The following is a 21340-nucleotide window of genomic DNA, read 5'->3' on the forward strand; positions in this document are numbered from 1 at the left end:
GGGTAGACACATGAGAGCTAGCTTTGATCTCACTAGCTAGAATAACATGGCAGTGAAGCTGCAGCAGCCGAGGCAGCACCAGGGACACTGGATATGAACCTGAGTAGCTAGCCCATGTGGCCAGGACTTCACTGCTATTGTTATTTGAGCTGCCTAGATCAAAGCGAGTTAAGGGTATGTCTACACATGCTGCAGATGCACCTCTGACTGTAGAGAAGACGTACTTGAGCTCTGTACCACTTTCTATGCCACCCTGTAGATCTGAAATACTCTTGAGAGCCTCTCCACTCAACCACCACTCACACCTCCTTCAAATCCAGGCTAGACTCACCTCTTCCACAAAGCTTCCCAGCAGTGAGCTATCTGCAAAATAAAACTTGAACTTTAAAATAGAGAGGGAGAAACAAAACTTCACTAAAGGCTGCACAAGAATCAACTGGGTCTCCACGTCATCATATTAATGTTTCCTCGACCTTCCTATAGCTTGTGCTCCCCCGACACGTTTTAGATGATAGACCCTCATCCTGCAGAACCTATTGCATGTAAGTAACTTTATGCATGTGATTTAGGCTCATTCAGCGCTATGGTATTACTCATGTACATGCATCTTTATGGGTTTACAACTCCAGACTGTAAAGTCTTCAGAGCAGGGAACTTAGCATCTATTTACCTAGCAGTTCTTTGGCAATGGTATAAATAATAGTATAATAGAGAATGTTCTACAGATGCCAGGTTCTGACTTTGTTATTTACATTAGAGCTAAAAGTTAGATAATCAAAATATTCAGGAATTATTTTGTTTCCAAATGTCTGAATAGGGAATACTTTTCTCATTAGATATGATTCATTTATAAAAATCTACCTCGATTAATTATACTTACATAATAAATCTTTTCCCAGAAGGTTATTTAACTAGATAACTATGCAAACCAACAATTATAAAATAATTTCTTCTGTTTTTCATAATAAATTTGCCTGTGTTCTAAAGCTTAGCCTAATCATGGTTTATGCAACAACTAAACACACAAGACAGAAAAAGTGTTTAACAAAATGATGATGTGGTAACGCATCCTGGATGAAATCTTTCCCCCATTGTAGTCAATAGGAGTTTTGCCATTGATTTCAGTGGGGCCAAGATTTCACCCCCCAAAGTGAGTTCTAATATTTCCATTATTTGCCCCTCCCCACTCTTTTTACCAATGGATTAATGACATTCAAAGGATCCGCCATCCGGCTTGTGTACCGTCTAGGACTCTCTTAGACTCGTAACAATAATAAATTAGTAAACAATCTTCTTAAAGTAAAAGTTAATATGAAACTAATCTCCAGTGTTTTTCTAGCCTTTCCTTTCCCCTGAACAATAATCGATGGGTGGCTTGATTATCTGAGATGTGACCAGACAGACTTACACGGTTAGTCATTTCTTATCTAACCAACTAAATGTCAAATGATCTTTTTCTGACTTTAAGGCACGAAGAACAATACTCCTCTTACTTGTTCACACACTGCTCTAAGGTCACACATTCCAGCATCTTAATTCATAAGCTGTAACACACTGTAACAAGGAGAATGCAGCCTCCTTGCATTAATTTGACTGTATAGAATGTAATTGTTTTACATAGGCCCTTACTCCAATTTCTCACTGATAGTTGAAGCGGGCACTGTAATTGTTTCCAGTGCTGCTACTTGAGTGGACGCCAGGCTCTGTGTGTGTAGGGAAGTTGTAACAGTTCATTATAGTGAGCTGAATTTTAAGGGTAAATGTATTGAAGCCTACAACCGGAATGAAGTTTTCATTAACTTTCAGGGCAATTGGCTAGTCTGTCATCTTGTTCTCTGTTTCTGTCTGTTTACTGGCTCAACATCTATAATAGCTTTAGCCCATAAAACACGGTGTGTATCCATTCCAAGTCTTACATCCAAGTTATTGGTTGGACTTGCACACCTAGGCTGTGACCAAACAAATTTGTAGTCATCCTTTAATCCATTCCTTGGTGGATTTATATTATATTTTTTTCAGTCCTTCCTCTGTTGCATTTTATGCCCCTATAGTTAACTACTTCAAGGTAGAAGATCTATTTTCATTGTACACAACTCAAGAAATCAATCTGTGTTTCTGTGTCTTAACACCAATGCTGATTTTACCCTGCATCCATCCCTAATATGGTCACAACCTAGAGAAAGTTTGCTATGTATTTTGATAATGCTAGATCATGCTAATGTTATAGGGGTTGATCTTTTGATGTATTAGGTGCCCTCACAAAAATGACTAACCAGAACTCTGTGGATTGCCCCATTAATTGATCACAGCTGAATAAAACAACAAAGCAAAAATGAGATCCCTGCTTCCAATGTTTTAATCTTGACCTTTATACAGCTAAATGATGAATTACCAACTATAAATGTCCTTCCTTTAAGTCTTTAAGTACAAATCAGAAGTGTGAAAATAGGACAATCTTTATTCATCTGTCCTCATACCCTATTTTTACAGGTGTTTGGAATGCAAGGGTAAATCATGAATTATTTTTATGAGAATACTGGCAACACTTGCATAGTATTTTTTCTGTTTCATGATAAAGTCTGAGGTACTGTTTACAGTGAAAACAATCACAGCAAAGGATTTTGCTATTCCAAGGACCATAAGCCTCAGTCCTGCAAACACTCAGGCACATGTCTAACTTTCAGTCACTGAACTCAGTGTGAGCACTTGCTTGCTAAAAGTTAAGCTTGTGCTTAATTGTTGGCAGGATTAAGAACTAAAACTGTAAATTCCCCCTGGCAAGGGCCATTCCTCTCTTTGTGACTTGTACAAGAACTAAGAACTGTCCATACTTAACAAATAAAATCAATAATAAACATTATTAGTTAATTGTCAGAGTTACCTCGCCACTCTAAACTCTGGGGTACGGATGTGGGGACCTGCATGAAAGACCCCCCCCCCAAGCTTATTTCTACCAGCTTAGGTAAAAACTTCCCCAAGGCACAAATTTCTTCCTTGCCCTTAGTATCGCTGCCACCACCAAGTGATTTAAACAAACATTCAAAGAGGGCCACTTCCTCCCCCAAAATATCCCCCAAGCCCCTACACCCTGTTTCCTGGGGAGGCTTGAGAATAATATCCAAACCAATTGGTTACAAAATGAGCACAGATCAACCCCCCCTGAGTCTTTAGGACACTGAAAAACAATCAGGTTCTTAAAAGAAGTTTATTTAAAAAAGATAAAAGAATCACCCCTGTAAAATCAGGATGGAAGATAACTTTACAGGGTAACAAAAAGATTCCAAACACAGAGGATTTCCCCTCTAGGCAAAAACTTTAAAGTTACAAAAACAGGGATAAACTTCCCTCTTAGCAGAGGGAAAATTCACAAGCTAAAACAACAGATAATCTAATGCATTTCCTTGCTATTACTTACTATTTCTGTAATATTAGATGCTTAGTTCAGATATGGCTTGGGGACATGTATTTTTCCTGCCCTGGCTCCTTGCTGACTGGGAGAGAACAAAGGAACATGAAAACAAAAACCTTCCCCCACAGATTTGAAATTATCTTCTCCCCTTTTGAAGATTTTGAAGAATTATCTTCTGTCTTTTTGGTCAGGTACCAACCAGGTTATCTGAGCTTCTTAACCCTTACAGGTAAAGAAGAGATTAACCCTTTACAGGGTAAGAAGGGATTTTATGCTACCCATAGCTGTATGTTTATGACATTAATATATGAGCCAGATATAACTGAATCAAATTAATTGGGGATATCAAAACACAAACTTTTTAAAAAGGAGACCTAGCTAGAAGTGGACATGATATACATGATTAACCTCCTTTGAGTTTTGTGTTTTACATAGTTGAGAACCAAATGCCTACCAACCATCCCTTTCTAACTGCACAAGCTCAGGGATACCTAGGGGGATGGAGGTGCCTTCTCTGGTGTTCAAGATGGTCATGCTCAAAACTCCAAGTGAACCTGCCTGCAGGGGTTGCTTTGCTTATAACCCTCTGAACCAAACTCTAGGATTTGCACAACACTAGATGTAACTGCCTTAACTCTGGTCATCCAAAGGGTGAATTGTAAGACTCTTCTAATATAATGAGGACAGAACACTGATGGCTCCCTTCGTGTATCTGCATCAGCAGACACCACTATCAATAGGATCCAATGCTTGGTGGAAAAATAGATGGTCTACCCAAGTCTAAATAATGTTATGTTGATTTCTTTTCTCTAGAGAGAAGTTTGAAGTTTCATTTCTCCAAAATGTTGTGTACATCTGTTCTTAGCTTTGACAGGAGCCTGATGTGTACTGTACAGCCAGAGTGGAGCACCATCAAAATATACCTAAAAGAACCCTCATTAATGTTGCTGACATTCTGAGCTGGTCATTCAAGTTACTTGGTGTTTTCTGAATAGCTCTTGTGAAATTTAGTGTTAAATAGTTAAGGGAGATCTGTGGAACTGCCATTTTTGGTGAGATTTCAAATGGCCTATTTTTGTGCTAAGACAGATTTTAATAATTGCTGTAAGTATGCTATTAGTTAAAATGAAGCTGAAGGAAACCCAATTATTGAAATAGACTGCTGTGATTGGAATCTATAGCTGATATATTAAAGCTCCACTGTCATGCTTAATAAGTGACTTAGCCCACAGGCAATTTTGGAAAGGAAAAAGGAACATTAATAATGAGTGAAACTGATCATTATTTCTTTTCTTCGTGCTATTAGAACAATATCCTGTAGTGTACCAATTAATCACTACAGTGATTGTATTACGTTTGCTATCTGTTTTTTCCCATGCTCCTCCACCTCCCTAGTACCCTTCTTATGTAATTAAGGGCAAATGCCTTTACCAAAGTCCCCATTTGCTGGGCTGGCAGATGTGAGTGTGGAAGACCCAGGGAACTGTCAAGGTATGCGATTGTTGCTTGAGATATTTGAGTTTTCATATGAACCAAAATGAATACTCCAGGTTCAGATGGTCAAGTGCCCACAGGAAAATACAGTCCTACCCTGATTTCTGATTGCTCTAATCCTCCTGGTTGCTTGACCTGATAATGGAGGAATAGAAAGAATCTGATAGAATCATAGAATATCAGGACTGAAAGGGACCTCAGGAGGTCATCTAGTCCAACCCCCTGCTCAAAACAGGAGCAATCCCCAGACAGATTTTTGACCCAGATCCCTAAATAGCCCCCTCAAGGATTGAACTCACAACCCTGGGTTTAGCTAAAGTAACTAGCAGGTTACAAAATACTTCAGTGAGAAGACCCTCTCTTATTATAACTCCCTGCTACCAGAAATAGGCTCACATCCCTCAGTAAAGTTTGAAGTCTCATACTCCCCTGCTTTTGTAGATGGGATGGCTATTTATAGGTTTAGTTCTTCTCTCAATAGGCACTGGAGGAGCATGTGGCTGGCCAGCTGGCTTTCCACTGCAAGAAGGCATCAGTTCATAAAGATTTCTATACAGAAGTCTCCTGAAAAAGTGCCTTGGACAGGTTAGTTGAAAACCCACATTCTTCTCCAGTTCCTATTCCTGACCCTGTATACTTTAAGGGGAAATCTTTCTCTCTTACAGGGAGGAGAGATGGGTTGTGGGTAAGGGTACAGGATTGGGAGCCAAGAGATCTGGATTATACTTCCAGCTTTGTTATAGACTTCCTGTGTGGTCTTGAGCAAGTCACTTAACTTGCAACTCAAGGTATGTCTACACTGCACACTCCTTATGGCAGCATGTCGAGTACCTACGCTACACCCAGCACAGGTATAAAAGGCAGTGTAGACAGTGAGTCACTGCTTAGGCTAGTATCATAAGGACACTACCTGAACCCTGTGGGTACCCTTCCCTATTCACCCAAGCAGTGCTGTCTACACTGCTGTTTTTAACATTATAGAGTCCTGCTGTCCTTTCCCTGCTGCCGGGAGCTGCTGGGGTCTTTCCCCATTGCAGAGAAGGTGTCCAGCAGCAGAGAAAGACTCGGGCAGGATGGATGCAGCAGGGAATGGCTCCAGCAGCTCCCTGCTTTTCCCTGACGTGTAGCTACATGCCACAGTGTGGACACAGCCTGCTTTTCCCTGCAGCATGTAGCTACTCTTGTGATTATCAGGCCTAAAAGATTACATAATTTTATGATCAACTCTAAAAAGTATGTGAAAGTTCGTAAGATGTAACAATAACCTACAGCATTTTGCCTGCTTGGGAATTAACCATGGAAAACAGGTCAGGTTGTTGTTAATAATGAACAAGTGCAAGAAAATCAGAGGGACTGAATTAATCCAAAAGGCCTTCCCAAGAGGGAGGCCATCAGGTCTTGCTTATGTTGAAAGAACTTTGTTTTTTTTACCTGTGAGTCCTGAAAGTCATCATAGCATTACGACACCCATTCCTCAGCCCTTTATGGAGATGCCAGCATTGCAGTGACATGTAAAATCCTGTTCTGTCTCCCTTCTTTTTTATGTTCCTTTCTGCCCCACTAGTTCTTTCCTCCTATCCTCTTTCACTCTCTCAGTTCTTCATTAAATCCTGAAATCAGTTTCACTGCATCAGCACAGCAAGCTGAGATGGCCATAACCCTGCCCTGTCTAAGGAGAAAGGACCCAACCAGATGATGTTCCAGAATGAATGTGAACAAGAGTCCAAGCATCAGGTGTAGTGCTCGACCTGCAAGCCAAAGTATTCATTCATAACCGACCAACCATCTAATGCTCCAAAAAATCAACAAAAGCTGTATTTCCCCCACCTTTTCTATCCTCTCTCTCTTCCAGCTTCTGTCTGCCCATTTGTGACAAACAGACAAAGTAACTACCCTACACACATCATTACTGAAAGTAAAATTAACCCTTTCCTTTTCATCAAAGAAAGGTTGTTAATGAAAATAAGAGAGACTGATATTTTGCCTCCAAAGGAGAGACTTTAATAGGTTTTGATTGCTTTGCATAATCATTCAAGTTCCATTTCAATATACATGCTTGTTTTAATTTCCTGTTGGTTCTTGTGTTTGATCAATAAACTTTCAACTTTAGAATAAATGCTTTTGAGTGTTTGCCCAGCAGTTGAGTAAACCAGGGCCTCTTTGAGAAAACAACCCAAACCCATGTATCACTACTTTAATGTTTGGATAGTGAAAGAGTTTAACACCTTTAACTCTTTTGACCCTTGAGATGAACGCAACATGTCATATACACTGTATATCGCCACCAGTGGTGTACAGTGTAGACCTAGCCTCTATTCCCTCATCTTATGTACATGACCCTGTCTCCCAGCACCATTGTATGTCTACACTGCAATCCTGGGGTGTGATTGTAGTTGAAGTAGATTCATCTGAGCTAGCTTTAATCTAGCTATCTTGGGTCCTGGAGCAGTGAAGCTGCAGCAGCCTGCACTTCAGCATGGGCTGTATGAACCCATCCAGAACCCTGGGTAATTACTTGTGGGGCTAGCCTATAATGAAGCATGTGCTACCATGACTTCACTGCTCTGGTATCCAAGCTAATTAGACTAAGCCTAGCTTAGGAATGCCTGCAGAAGCTGCTGTTCCACCCCATGATTGCAGTATAAATGTACTGTACATTCATTAATGTTTGTAAGGCACTGTGAGATACATAATGGAAAGCATTGTACAAGTGCAATGCATAATCTCAAACTGACTATTGCTAAAAAAACTAGCTCAGCAGAATCCAAAGTCTGCATACATTTATGGCAGATCCTGAACACACATTTCAAAATTTGCTGAGCCAACTCCCACAGATCTTTTGGGTGCCCCAAAATCTTTGGATAATCTAGATTCTTTGGTGCATTTCCCGTTTGGTTGTTTTCAAAGGAAAACAGTGTTAATCCAAATAGAGAAGACTGATCTTTGTATGGTACAAATATCCATGTTTGCATGCAAGCAAGGGTATTTGAACAAGAACATTAATTATTCATTATTCACTATTTGCTGTTACGATCATATTATTTAGTTCATCTGTAGCACTTTTCATCTATACATCTCAAAGCACTTTACAAAGGGGGTAAGAATAATTTATTCTCAAATAACTGATGGGGAAACTGAGGCACAGAGGTGCAGTGACTTGCCCAAGGTCACAGGACAGGTAGGTTGACTCCTAGTCTGGTGTCTCCTCCACTTGACTGCTCTGCCTCCATTAATAGCTTCACTTAATATGTTACAATAATTCACAATTAAAAATGTAAAGAATTGTTATGGCAACTGTGATATGGACAAAGCTGCAACAGTGCTCCCCTCTCACCTCTCTTCATGTTGTTTAAATGTTTTCCCCTCTGCCCTTTCTCTGTGAGTGCATTTATGTTCTGTTTACCCTCTCCCTGGCCCAGTGACAGCATTAGTAGTACTGACCTGTGGCTGTACTCCCTTTTACTCCTTAATTACAAAACAAAATCAAAACTGGAGCTTCATAGCACTCCAATTAAGCTGTGGCAGGTGTGCTTTGCCCTGGATATAAGGAGGTGGAAGTGACCTTGTAGGCAAGAGGAATTAGGATTTGATAACAGGAAGAGCCAGATCTTAGGCTGATATTTTTACTATTTACATTGTTAATACAACCAAACCTCAGGAAAGGGGCATGAGTGGACTGCAGGTGGAGGGTTTCTCTTTTTCCAAGCCTGATGACAAATCCAGCTGCTTACAGGTAAGTAAGTCTGTAATGCAGCTGGATATTTTTCAAAAGGCAAGTGTCTTAGGCCTGATCTCACTGCAAAATTTTGCCAATATTGCTCTGTCAGTCAGGGGTGCGGAAAGGTATGATCTGTTACTGATATACCTAGTGCCAGCAAAAGTCCCTAGTATAACTACAAGGATACCTGCAAAATGACTTCACTCAGGAAAGCCAGAGTAAACTCTGCCAGCAAAAGCTCCACACTAGGAGCATTTTGCTGGTATGGTATACTGGTATTGCTACACCAGCATAGGCCTTCTAATGCACAAAATATTATATGGACAAAACATCACAAATATGTTAACTAATCTTGTTTGGAATCCAAGTGATGATGTGACATTGGCTGTTAATTAGAACTCCCTATTGAAATTCCAGTGCTTAACAAATGATGGCCCCAAGTGCCTCATTTGACATCAGTTAGGTAAACAAATAACCAAGCAAAGCAATTTATCAATAACAAAATTATGCAAAGGAGCAACACGATTATGGGGCTGCATCAGAGTTACATGATTCTTATGCCCATAAATGTATGAAGGGAGTACATTGAAGCTACTGGTGAAATTTTTCAAGGAAAAAGAACTTGACAAAATATATCACTGTCTGACCATCTAAGCTAACATTGCAAAGTAGCATGGTTCCACTCTGAAAATATGGTAAGTATCTACTCCCTGGGTGCAGATCTGTTGACTCTTCTGAAAGGACTTAGGCCCAGAGCCTCAAAGACATCTGGAGTTAGGCACCCAAATACCTTTGATTTGGGTCTACTGCTTGTTTTTACTTTAGCTGCAGAGCCAGTGAGCTGGATTCAGTTCCACTTTGTATCTCCTCAGTAGAGTTGGGTATTAACACAGGTGTGAGTGATCAGAAAGTAATGAAAGAAATAGAACTGTACGGGTGTCACTGAGGGCATAATTTGGCCTGAAGAACCTTTTCACTTGTGATGCTCCATATATGAGAAGGAAAGAAACCCAGTGTGCGTCTCAGAGCTTAGGTTAATTCTGCAAAGTGAGCAGCCCATTTGACAGGGTAAGCAGTGACTCATAATGAGCATGGAATTCTATCAGTTCCCTTCCTGAAAGGAGTTATGCTTTTAGGGGTCTTATGTTATCAAGCCTCTCACAGAAACTAAATCTCCACCCTTAGTGTAGTCACCATTAAACAGAAGTCCTACTGAAAAAAGATGTCCAGTATGAGCCTTCTACTCCAAACGTGTAGAGCAAGAGATAAAATAGAAGAGAGCATAGAGAAGAAATCTTGTGGCAACTCGAAGGGGAAAAAACAAGTAATACCAGTGTTAAAAGATGGGCTTAAAATGTAATGCATTTCTATTACCATAGCACCTAGGAGCCCTAGACATGGACTGGGATCCCAGGGTGCTAGGCACTGTATGAACAGAGAACAAAGAGCTTACAATCTAAGTATAATTAACTGGTTGTAAAAGCCTTTTGGGGATAGTATTTTTATATTGGGGGAAGCTGTGATTCATTTATTGAAATGAATGTTACAATTGTTTAAAGCTCTTTTCCTAGCTTTACTAGATGTTTGTTTTTTCCGAAGTGTTTAAAGCATGCAATGACTCATGGCTGTTGAGGATGTTTACTCCCTAAATGTCTCTAGCTAAATCCCCTGTTGCTTTATGTTTATCTGCCTTTTTTCATATTTAGTGGCAACCTGTGAGAGCAGGTGTGTGTCACAGGAAGTACAGCCAATTAGATTATTCATTTAATTCCAGGTAATGAAAATATGCTTAGAAACATATAAAATCTCTGGTGGGAGTCAATGCATTAATTTCTTATTAGATTCCCACTGGCATTCCATGTAAATAGTATTCATAATTAATAAAGCAAAATAATAACTAGAAAAGGGTAGAAGCCCCAAAGGGGACAATGGGTTTTAATTGACTGATGCATCCATTGCCTTTGCAATCTGCTAAAAGAGTCCCAGTTTGCGTACTTGACTAATTAGTTCACTGTGCACTTCATATAAAAGCTATAGCTAAAGGAAGATCTAGCTTTCTATTAGATAAGGTGGAGTAGTAATTTCAAATAATGTGTCCGATGAACTTTTCCCAATCAAAGTTGAATAACTTAATTTTGAGTAAATATCTTCATTAGCAGAGCCGGCTCCAGCTTTTTTGTCACTCCAAGGAGCGAAGAAAAGCCACGATTGGTGGCACTTCGGTGGCAGCTCTACTGCGACGCTTCACTCTGAGGGGCTCGCCGCTGAATTGCCGCTGAAGACCTGGATGTACCGCACCTTCCCGTTGGCTGTCCCAAGCACCTGCTTCCTGTGCTGGTGCCTGGAGCCGGCCCTGTTCGTTAGTAGACAGCTTCATGGATTAAAAATAGATGGTTTGGGATTTTTTTCCTCCACCAATCACTGAATACATTATTCTTCAATTTTTTATTTTTTTTTATTATTGAGCCAGCTCTAGTCTGTTAGGAGAAAGTGAAATATGCAGCAGTCCAAGAAGAAAATCTGTAATGTTATTAAAATCCATGAGGGCTATTCCTTTCATAGCCAATCATTTGCAAGTATAGTCCCCTAACCTGTAAATCCTTTTGCATGTGTCTAACTTCTTGAAGTCAATGGGGCTACTCACATAAGTGAATTTGTCTGTATGTATGGATCTCAGTTCTGCAAGATGCTTGAAGTACACGCCTGGCTTTAAGGCTTTGAGTAGCCCTGTTGACATCAGTGGGGCTGCTAGTGCCTTAAGTTAGTCATGTACTTGCATACCTTGGTGAACTGGGGCCATACTTGTGTTGGCAGGAACAGTGAAAGAGAGCCTGAGCCTATATTCCTTCAACACCCAAGTTCCTAGGAAGTCAGTGGGAATTTGAGGTGCCCAAAGAATAGGGGTAGGGCCCATCTTCTAGGGAAGAATCTTGCAGTGGCCAAGAGATGGTCTTCAGTGACCTCAACTATTTTTACTTATAATTTTTTTGACTCCACTACAATGATCTCTGCTTTTTAGAAGCCAGGAGCAAAGGATGAACTGTATAAAATTAAGATTGCTGTTAAGTGTACAAGTGAATAACTTTTCTTCAGTTATAATTGAAACAATGCTAAATAGAGTCTGGGTAGAGATTGGTCTCATCTAATAAATTGGCTAAATCTCATCAGAATGGCTTTTTGGAGGAGTGTTTGGTTGTGTCCAAATAGACTCATTCTAATTTTGAATTTAACCCACAGCTATGGAAGCAGGTTCAGAACTTGCAATTCAAATCTGTCTCCTATGTCCCCTGAAATTGTAAGGAAGTTTGGTCCATTGCTAATTTTGAACAGTTTGCCTCTGAGAGCCATTAGATTTTTAATTGTTAATAATCCCATTTTTCTCTTAAGGATCATCCCTCTAATTGCACTGCACTCCTAAGTGTGCATCAGTTTCACTCTATCAAGTCACTCAATGTAAGAAAAATCAAATTTTGATGGGTAGGGTTAATGGAAACACATTGTAAATCAATGGCTTCCTATTGCAATTGTTCACTTTCTGATACACTGCATTTAAGAGCTTCCTTCTAGCAGATGGATCAGGAGATGAGAATTTCTTTGTTCTGTATGCAGTCTGAGTGCCACATGTACTTCAAAGATGTATTTGGGGTAAACATGCATAGTATGCACAATTTGTCTCATACACCTCAGAAAACCATTACTGTTGGCTAATCTAGAAAAGGAGATAGACCATGCTGCAATAAAGAACTCCAGCATGATTTCAACAGCTAAGTGAGAAGAAAAAGAGCCAAAGACCATAAAAAAAATGAAACTCAAATGCCTTAAATATATCTAAAGCTATTTTGATTGTGTAGCTTGATCAAAAATGACAAATGAGGTAATGCAACAGTCAGTGTGTTCAAAAGATTATGATCAGAGTAGCATTCAAGGAAACTTTTAAGGTAAAATACAAAATTTGAAAACTATTTTACAAAGATGCAAATCATTCCTAGAAGTTCCCCTCTCTCTGGCCCCAATCTGAGAATGAATGATCCCCAGTTGAAATTGTACAGCTAATTCTGGTCTAAATTGTGCTTTCAATCACATAGGCATAAATTCAAAGAAACTAACTATTGAATTCAGTTGAGTAATTCCAAATACACACAGGTGTCACTGAGAATGGGATAGAGCTTTAGTTATGTGATGTTCAATTGAAGGATAACACCTTGTGATTTTTGAACATAGGGGTTGACCCATAGGTGAGAAGAGCCAAACATCACACCTAAAAATATATCCAAGCTTCTCTCTGTACATGTAGCTTACACTTCCACATTCATTGACTTTCTTTCAGTGATGCCTGCAGTTGAGTATTCTGTAATAAATAGGCCCTGGTCACTCAGTCATTCTCCATGTGGGCACTAGGCTCTGCTTGTATGGAACCAATTGTGGGACTGGGGCCGTAGTTCGTTAATATGACAACCTGGCCATTTGAAGGAGCCAATGCTTCATTATTTCACCTCCAGAAAACCTGTAACATATTTTTCCCACCTCATCTCCCATGTGTATAATTCACATCTTGCTGCTGTCTTTGGCATCTGACAGTCCATGAAATCTTCACAGAGATTTTCATTTGATTCCTAACAATAAGTCAAGTAGAACACTATGAGATATGCCAGGGAGGCCATGTAGTTACAAAGTATCTCTGCATTTGTATTATAGCAAATTTAAAATCATTTTATGATTTATTTTTTTTAAAGTGACCTGAGTGCATATTTGGATCTAACATTTTCCTCTACTACTTGTATGTTAAGTATCAGAGGGGTAGCTGTGTTAGTCTGGATCTGTAAAAACTGCAAAGAATCCTGTGGCAGCTTATAGACTAACAGACGTTTTAACAACCGTCTGTTAGTCTATAAGGTGCCACAGGATTCTTTGCTGCTTTTACTTGTATGTTGAATCTTTAAAAAAATTTTTTTTCTGGGAACTGAACTTTTCAGACTCTTGAAATGCCATTTCAAATGTGCCATGCTTGGTACCTGGAGGCCCAGGCCTGAATTTAGAGAATGTTGAGAAATACTTTCTACTAGTAACTGCATGATAAGACTTTTTTTCCTTCGATTGCTTTGCTTGACGTGCAAATGCTGTCCGCAGCATTCCATCAAAGAAATGGGGCTCTTATCAGCTGGCTGACATCCTGATTCACTGAGTGTCTGGTTTGCAGCTAATATTTTTCTTTGCTTTTTAAATGATTGATAAAAAGAAACCCCTCAGTATCTAGAACCTGGGTAGCATAGCAATCTTTACACATCTTGAGAGCGAGTATTTTGATTCTGTATCCACCTCTAGAGTGTGTACCTATAGGCATGCAGCAATGTCATGTCTTTGCTAGAAGTGGTACTCCTTGGAATGCTGCAAGCGTGATGGGTAGCTTCCTTCCTGTTTTTAAATAAAAACAGGATTCATCTAATGTTTCATGTTCTTTCAGAGCAGAGGTGCCTTCATATTAGTAGGTACCAACTCAAGTAGCCTTGTGAAGGAATTTATTTATAAAGCTACTCCATGAACTTAATTTTTTTAAAGTTTATAGTGCTCACTATTCTGTGTCTCATGGTCCCCTATATGTAAAGGTGGCTGTGAGAGAAAGGATGGCTTTGTGGATGAGACACTGTACAGAGAATTGGGAAATGTGGATTCAGTCCCTGGCACTGCCCTAGACTTACCCAACATACCCTTCCCAAGGTCCCACAGTATGTCTACATAGCAACTAAATGTCTGCGGCTGGCTCTAGTCACATGAGTCGGACTCATGACTTGGGCATCTCCCCCACATGGGGTCCCAGAGCTTGGGCTCCAGCCCAAGCCCAAATGTCTAAACCCCAATTTTACAGTGCCAGCCTGAGCTCTGTGAGCCTGGGCCAGCCACTGGCGTTATAATTGCTGCGTAGACATACCCTTAGTCTTTGTGCCTCATCTGTCCAATGGGGATAATAATACTGCTGTGATGGGGTAAACAAACACCATATTAGGCTCAAAAGGTTTTAAAAGCAATCCTGGGTCCAGGTAGCCATGTCCCCGTGAGTATGTTCTGACTGGAGGAGGTCAAAGATTGCTCAGAAGCCCAGGCAAAGTGTGATGGACAGGCTGCAGGACAGAGGAATTCTTCTCAAGGAAGCTAGCCAGAAGAATGAGCCTGAAATGGGACCACAGAGTGAAGAAAGGCCTCAGGCAGAGCCTCCTCTAATCACCAATTGTCATAAACAGATAGCTAAGGGTTAATGTTTCTTTTACCTGTAAAGGGTTAACAAAGGGAACCACACACCTGACCAGAGAACCAATCAGGAAACCGGATTTTTCAAAGCTCAGGGAGGGAAAATTTTTTGGGTTTGTGTCTTTTGTCTGACTCTCTTGTTTCTGTTGCTTCGGCACTTGGAGTGAACTGTTCTCTCTTCAAGCTTTTCTAATCTTCTGTTTCCAAGTGTAATACAAAAGGTAGAAAGACAATAGGTTTTTATATTGTTTTTGTATTTACATGTGTGTAGTTTGCTGGATGTTTTAAATTGGAATATCTTTTTTGAAAGGCTGTTTATCATTTTTCTTTTAAGAAATTGACCCTGTATATTGTCAAACCTTGATACAGAGAACATTTTTATGTCTTTTTCTTTCTTTTTTATATATAAGTTCTTTTTTAAACCTGTTTGAGTTTTTTCTCTGGTTAAGGCTAAGGACGAAGGGAGGGGGAATCTCTTTGTGGTTAGATTGACTAGTTTGAATCTGCATAGCCTCTGGTGAGGGGAGAGACACTTGATCTCTCTGTGTTTGCATTTTCAGAGGACTTGAAACGGTATCTCCTAAGGCCAGGGAGGGAAAGCCGGGTGAGAAAAAAGAGGAACAAGGGGAGGGGGTTATTTCCCTTTGTTGTAGACTCAGGGCATCTGAGTCTTGGGTCCCCCCAGGGAAGGTTTGGGGAGACCAGAGTGAGACAGGCAACTGTAATTCCTGTCTGGTGGCAGCGGCTATTCAGATCCAGCTGGTAATTAGGCTTGGAGGGTTTATGCTAGGCACCCACATTTTGGACGCTAAGGTTCAGAATTGGGATTTATGCTTATGATACCAATCCCTTTGAAAACTTTGAAAACAGGGCCCTACTCTTGGTTGTAAAGTGCTGGATGATTTAGGCTATATGGGCCATGCCCCAAACTGCATGGATCTATAAGTAGGAAATAGCTTAAGGAAGTAACTTAGACTCATTGCAGGAAGGACCCTGCCAGTGTTGCTTCCCACAGGGCCCTAGGTTGGGACCTGGTGGAAAGGGAGGGCCCAGGTCCCCCCATCATACCCCTTTAGGAGCCTAAACCCAGATTTTGTGGAGGAGGGGCAGCTGAAGATCCCCAGCTTAAGGTCAGGAACAGGTACCTCCACTGCTCTAAGAGGCAAGGAGCTGGAAGTCAGGCGCTGTAACCACTAAGCCCTCCAAGCCCCCTATTACAACAACCTTTTGCTGAACCTTTTCCTCTCGTCTATTGAGCTTGAAAGCTCTTCAGGGCAGGGACTGTCTCTTACAATGTGTGTGTGTTTTTGGGTGTGGGGGGTTGTGTGGTTTTTTTTGTTTTTGGTGGGGATGGAGAGGGAGATACTATGCCTGCCACAATGGGTCCTGATCCCATGGGTCCCTTACATTGATATACAGCTGCTGTATTGCTGGTGTGCATGTAGACTTGGCTGCTTGTGCAGTCACTGCATACTCACCAGGAGTGCTTGTGTTAGTGCAAAGGGCAGTGCACCAGTGTGGTATCCTAGTGTGCCACATGCTGCAGTCTGGCTCGGTGCTTTCTTGGAAGTTTTTGCAATGTGCTCTGGGAAAGAAATAATTTGCCCAGGGATCGGTGGGAGCTAGGGGTCAAGTTCCCAGCATGAAACTTTCTACATCCCATAATATCATCCATATCCCATTTTTAAAAAATCATGGCATTTAAGATCCCACAAACTTGTGTGACACTGTTGGCCATCTCTGACAGAAGCATGGAGCCTACAAAGTTCTGTGCTATTCTCATGAATGTTGTGAATTCAGGATATATGATTCTCTCGTACTATCAGAACTGCAACAATGCGGGTCATGATGATTTCTTTCAGGCCAGATTGTGAAGGACAGCGAAATACAAATCAAGGTGATTGGTAGTCATGGAGCGGCTGCAGATGGTGAAGCACTGCTTCTGGGTTGGAGAAACAAGCACTGACTGGTGAGCTTGCACCATAATGCAGGTTTGGGACGATGAGCAGTAGCTGGAGAACTTTCAGATGTGAAAGGCCACGTTCCTGAATCTATGTGCTGAGCTCATGCCAGCCCTTCAGGGAATGCACAGCAGAATGAAAGCTGCATAGACAGTGGAGAAGTGAGCGGCAATTGCACTCTGGAAGCTTGTAATGCTGGATTGCTAAGGGTCATTGGGAAACTTTATTTTGGAGTTGGAAAATCTACAGTGGGAGCCATCGTCATGCAAGTGTGTAGGGGGATTAATCCTGTCCTGCTGTGCAGGTCTGTGACTCTCAGCAATGTACAGGATGGATTTGCAGCAATGGGATTCCTGAGTTATAGTGGGGTGATAGACATATCCCTATTTTGGCACCAGCCCACTTTGCCACAAAGTACATCAACTGAAAGGGCTACTTCTGTGTGATTATGCCAACTTTGATGGATCATTAATATCAGTGTGGGCTGTCAGAAAGCTGCAAGCAGGGATCTACTTTCTTGACTGGTAGATTACAACTGGCAATGCTGAAATGCCAAGAGAGATCCTGGGAGACCCAGATGATCCCTGGCTCATACAGCTGTATGCTGGCCACCTGGACAGCACCAAGGAAAGATTCAACTACCAGCTCAGCCGGTGCAGAATGATGGCTGAATGTGCTTTTGGTAGACTGAAGGGATGCTGGCATTGTTTACTACAAAATTTGATCTCCGTGAGAACGTATATCCCAATGGTTATAGTTGCCTGTTGTGTGCTGCATAACAAATTTGAAACAAAGGGGGGAAAGGTGTCATGAGGTGGAGGGCAGAGGTGGAATAGCTGTTTGAGTTTGAAAAGCCAGACATGGGGGCCATTACAAGAGCCAGGCATGGAGCTATGTGGTTGCAGGAGGCTTTGAAAGAGCATTTTAATGGTCAGCCACATGAATGTGCTGGGCTTGGCTGTGCGCTGGCTCTGAAGGTTTGTAGTATACATTTATGCATGTAACACTCTTATAATGAACCTATGAATTATTGTGTTGCTGTAACTACTCCACTGTGTTTCACTGACACTATGAATTATGTGGTGCATGCAGTACACTTACATGCATGACTGGGTTTTATTCCTGAACATTCAAGTTCTGTGGTGCTGTACACTTACAAATACTTTTGAGTACAGCTATCCATTTTGCAATATGTGTGGTGAACTAATACAGATTAATTCATTGTTTTTAAAATAGGATTTTATTGACTGACAAACTGGGGGGGAGGAATCCAGTGTACAGATAAAAAAAAAAAAAAAGGACAACACAATAGAAAGTTCAGACATAAATTAACAAAACAAATTATTACAGTTAGAAAGGCAGCAAACAGTTCTGATGCAGTGCACAAATGCAGTCCATCTTGGCTACACATAGGGGGAGGGATAGCTCAGTGGTTTGAGCATTGGCCTGCTAAACCCAGAATGGTGAGTGCAGCCCTTGAGGGGGCCACTTATGGATCTGGGGCAAAATCAGTACTTGGTCCTGCTAGTGAAGGCAGGGGGCTGGACTCCATGACTTTTTGGGGTCCCTTCCAGTTCTATGAGATAGGTAATTTCCATAAATTATTTATTTATTACCAGCTGTGCATCTCATAGGTCAAGTATCAGAGGGGTAGCCTTCTTAGTCTGGATCTGTAAAAGCAGCAAAGAAACCTGTAGCACCTTATAGACTAACAGACGTTTTGGAGCATGAGCTTTCGTGGGTGAATACATGGGTGCATCCGACAAAGTGGGTATTCACCCACGAAAGCTCATGCTCCAAAACGTCTGTTAGTCTATAAGGTGCCACAGGATTCTCATAGATCAGTGTACGTGAAGCTGTGGAGTCTTTACTGCTGTGTGCATTAGCAGGGATAGGGACGCATTCCATGATGCCAAGTGGATTTTTGGCAGGGGTGTAGGGAAGTTGTCAACATGGAGTCTCCAGGAACTGCCATGGATGGCAAGTCCATGATTGTTGGCCTTGTAGGTGAATTAGAGCCTGCAGCATTTGCATTTGCTGCCTGAGAAGCCTCACTACGCCCTGGGGCATCTCCCTTTCCTTCTCCTTTTCCTAATGGGAATCATGGGTCTTTCTCCACTTTTCTCCTGTTCTCTCTGTCCCTCTCAATGCCATCTGCCATGTTGGCCCGCCAGGCCCTTTGTTAACAGTCTGATGAAGCCCTGGCTTGTAGGATCTCACTGAACATATCCTCCCTACTCCTTTTCTTTTTCTCCGCATCAGGTTCAGACATTCCCCGGGTAGGGAGGGGGTACCCCTCCAGGCCACGATGGCAGCAGCTACAGATAAAACAGGCAGATGTAGCATTGTTTCTACAGTCACAGTGGAAAGTGAAAGTTCAATTTCAAAAGTCCCTGTCTTCCTTCCCCTAATGATTTTTAATGACATGCTTATTGACACGTGTCCTGTGGAGCAGCACTGCTCTCCATCCCCAGCCATGGTGACTGTATCTCCCATGAATGGCTGGGGAAGGAGGAGGGTATTAACATTTTTGCATGCATGAAACAATTTGTTCCCTGTTCCCAGCGATACAAGCATAGAGCAATGGCACTGAATACTGGCACCATTTCCTACAGGCAGTGGTGACTTTTAGCTGATATCCCACTCCTGTGGGTAACCAAGGCACAGAGGATGCAGCTGCTGCTTGCATCTTGAAGCCACCTGGTACTTTATGGTACTAGGCTGTTTACTGCAGTGGTCCCAGCCAAACTCGTGGAGTGGTGTAGGAAAGTGTCCTACCATGGAGGAAGAAATAAGTCAGCCATCCTAGCAACCCTCAGGAAAGGATTGCAAAGTGTCTCCATGAAAGTTTCCTCAAGATCTCTCAGGAGGATACAAGGGATATTGCTCTGTACATCAGCAAACTACTCCACCAGTCTCCCCCACCCCCAGTTCTGCAGTGGAATGAGAAACAAATAACCATCTACCTCTATTTGTTATACTACTACCTCTCCTCATACTGGTATAGACTCTTCATTGTTATACTTGTGTCTTGGTAACTTGGGGATGGGATGGTGGGATGGGTGCTACCTTCACATTTAAACATTGTAAGGGAAAAGGCAGGCACACACGTCCTGAGGTTCTTTCATCTGCATTGAGCTTATATGTGCTTGGCTAGCTAGACTGTGGAGGAGTCTTGATCAAGTCCTGGCTCGCAGCATGCCTGGATCCCCCTCTGTGCCCCCTCACCTTGCTGTTCACAGCCAAGTTCTGTGTTCAGGCTCCACTCAGGTATCCATGGTGCTCTGGTGGGGTTTCCACCAAGCATGGCATGCAGCTCGTGGTAAAACCGACAGGTCTGTGATGCAGCACCAGATTAACTGTTGGCATCCTGGCCTTGTAGTATTCCTGCTGCAGGTCCTTCACTTTCATGCAGCACTGATGCTGATCCCTGTTGTACATTTTGTCTGCATCTCTGTGCAATCTTTTCATAGATGTTGTCCATGTTTCTATGACCAGTTTGTAGCTATGCTTGCACAGCCTCTTCTCCCCACTGACTCAGGAGATCCTATATCTGCTGTATACTCCAGGGAGGAGCACATCTAAAGCTTGTAGCCCAGTGGTTCTCAACCAGGGGTACAAACAGGTCTTCCAGGGGATACATCAACTCATCTAGATATTTGCCTAGTTTTCCAACAGGCTATACAAAAAGCCCTAGTGAAGTCAGTACAAACTAAAATTTCATACAGACAATGACTTGTTTATACTGCTGTATACATTACGCACTGAAATATAAGTACAATATTTATATTCCAATTGATTTTTTTATAATTATATGGTAAAAATGTGAAAGTAAGCAATTTTTTCAGTGATAGTGTGCTGTGACGCTTCTGTATTTTTATGTCTGATTTTGTAAGCAAGTAGTTTTTAAGTGAGGTGAAATTTGGGGGTAGGCAAGACAAATCAGACTCCTGAAAGGGGTACAGTAGTCTGGGAAGGTTGAGAGCCACTGATGTAGCCGGTATGGTTGGTTGGGCATCTCTACTCAAGGGATAGCTGCAAGATGTTCTCACCAAGCTAGGCAGTCAGAAAAAGGTATTTTTTAAAAAAATATGCTTGGCATTTTAAGGGTGTGGGGGAGGGCAGTGGGGGTGGATTCGTGGCTTGTGGTTTCCCTCGTCTCTGGGCAGTGGAGTTCACAGTTGTGACCAGAGCTGTCACTGTTGGGCATTGGAGGACTGTTAGGGTCAATATAGGGCACGCAGTCTCTACACTTGCACTGTGTTGACCTTTGTAGGTTGACTATGGATCAGTGCTGTTTGGGGAGGTGGTTTGACTGCGTTGCCATAATGGGGCACTTACATCAGCAGTAGACAAATTTGCACATAGAGGTGCACGTAAATAGGCTGATGCAAGGTGGCTTACGTTGCCCTAACTTTGTAGCATAGACCAGGCCTTAGTGTGGTCCACTGAAGTCAATAAAAGTATGTCCGTTTGCACTGCCTGAGGTCCTAGCCCACAATATTTAGTTTTACA

The sequence above is a fragment of the Chelonoidis abingdonii genome, chromosome 17 (assembly GCF_003597395.2).
Source record: "Chelonoidis abingdonii isolate Lonesome George chromosome 17, CheloAbing_2.0, whole genome shotgun sequence".
Classification (NCBI taxonomy): Eukaryota; Metazoa; Chordata; order Testudines; family Testudinidae; genus Chelonoidis; species Chelonoidis abingdonii.